Genomic DNA, 1,966 nt, shown 5'->3' with positions numbered 1-1,966 from the left:
CAGAAACCCTTTTTGATTATTGAATTTAGTTTGTTTTTACGTGTTTTCAGCTTTTAGTTGAGTAGTTAAGTTTTAGTTAAGTTTCTAGTCTTGCAAAACTAGAGAAACCCCTATTTTCTATTACTTGTTTTTAGTTAATTCTAGTTTTTAGTTTTAATTTTCCGTTCCCTGAGTTCGATACCCTACTTATTTAACTACACCACAATTGATAGGTCCACTGCCTTTGTGTGTCAATTTTATAATTAAAAGTAGGATTAAAACTAGTTGAGTTTACACACATCAAGTTTTTGGCGCCGTTGCCGGGGAACGGTTCAAAAATTAGCACTAATTTCTAGTTTTATCGATCCTTTGTGTGAGATTTATCTTGCACAAAGTTATTTTTAGGTAATTTAGTTATTAGGATTAGTTTTAATAGTTTTCTGTTTTAGAAATTTAATTAGTATTTTTTCTGTTTCTGCCTTGAACTCGCCGAGTGCAGTCGAAGCTACTCGGCGAGCCCATCGCTGTTTCACAGTTTTTATTTTTATTTTCTTTTTGTTCTTTTTACGCGTTTTTCTTACTTTGGTTGTAGTTGTTACATGACCCGAGGATCCAATACATCTTTGGTTCCTCCACTTGAAGACCCGGAGTCCGCTCTAAAGAAGAACAAAGGAAAAGCCGTTGGAGAATCCGCTTCTTCAAAGAACTCACCTTTGAAGAATCTCAAATCCATTTTTAGCAAGAAAAAGAGCAGCAAATCAGGAGCATCCAACACCTCTTCTTTGGCAAACGAAGACCCAATCAAGGAAGACCTCGTGAACGACTCCAAAAGGGAAGAAAGCGAATTTAAAGAAGGTAGCGATTTAGAAGGTGACTTTGACAACACCATGGCGAACATCGATGAAGTTCCCACGGGCGAATGGAAGAAGAGGATACGAGATGATACCAGCCCGAGACTTGTGCAACCCGCAATTCCCACGACTGCCACTTTTGAGCTTAAGGGTCACATACTTGCTCAACTCAAGGAGATCCCCTTCTACGGAAAAGACCACGAAGATGCCTATAAACACTTGGATGAAGTCAATGATGTAGCTGATTATTTTAATGTTCCAAATGTGCCTCGTGAAACCCAACTGCTTCGTATGCTTCCAGTTACATTCAAAGGTGCTGCTAAGGATTGGCTCAAGTCACTACCTCCCGGATCCATCACTACATGGGCTAAGATGAAGGAAGAATTTATTGACCAGTTTTGCGTACCTTCAAAGATAGCCAAGTCGAAGAAAGCTATTGCCAACTTTGAACAACAAGCTGGAGAGTCCCTTTATGAGGCATGGGAAAGATACAAGGGCTACTAAGGAATTGCCCACATCACGATCTTAATAGCCAACAAGAAGTCTCTATTTTTTATGATGGGGTAAATGTGACTACAAGGCAGCTTCTTGACTCGCAATGACCGCTCACCAAGAAGCCAACCCCATGTGATCAAGGAGTTAATTGAGGAGTTCTCTAAACACTCTAGAGAATATCATAACCCACAAAATGAAGTAAGTAGGGGTGTAGTGAACACTGTTAATTATAGCATGGCAGCAATGATGGCTAAACTAGATAGTTTAGATAGAAGGATGACTAAGATGGATCAAAAAATCCATGCTATTCGGGTTGGATTTGAAAATTGTAGAGGACCTCACCTCACTAAAGATTGTGATTTGGATAAGAATGGAAACAAGAAGGCTCAAGTATTCTATTCAAGTGGCGACAGATTTGATGATAATTGGCGAAAACCGCAGAAGGAATGGCTCCCGTATGACGAGTACAAAAAGGCAAGGGAGGAGAAATTCAAGCAAAAAGAATGGGGTTTCTATCAAAAGGAGGAACCGATTATGGAAAAGAGAGCTGATTTGGAAGAGATGTTCACAAGGTTTGTAGCTGCGTCGAAAAAGAGGCACAATGATACTGACATTGAATTGAAGGAGCAACGAGTAATGCT

The 1,966-nt window shown here is 39.6% G+C and overlaps 1 non-coding gene across 1 annotated transcript; it reads right to left on the bottom strand.

The window, feature by feature from the left end:
- Positions 1-1,250: 1,250 nt before the first annotated feature.
- Positions 1,251-1,356, bottom strand: LOC145162034 (small nucleolar RNA R71). Its single transcript, XR_013738889.1, has one exon. It is a non-coding gene; the product is annotated as a small nucleolar RNA R71 (small nucleolar RNA).
- Positions 1,357-1,966: the final 610 nt, after the last annotated feature.

This window comes from Lactuca virosa, chromosome 2 (assembly GCF_052849685.1).
Source record: "Lactuca virosa cultivar CGN04683 chromosome 2, Lactuca_virosa_CGN04683_v6, whole genome shotgun sequence".
NCBI lineage: Eukaryota > Viridiplantae > Streptophyta > Magnoliopsida > Asterales > Asteraceae > Lactuca > Lactuca virosa.
This window is presented reverse-complemented; position numbering and strand designations above follow the sequence as displayed.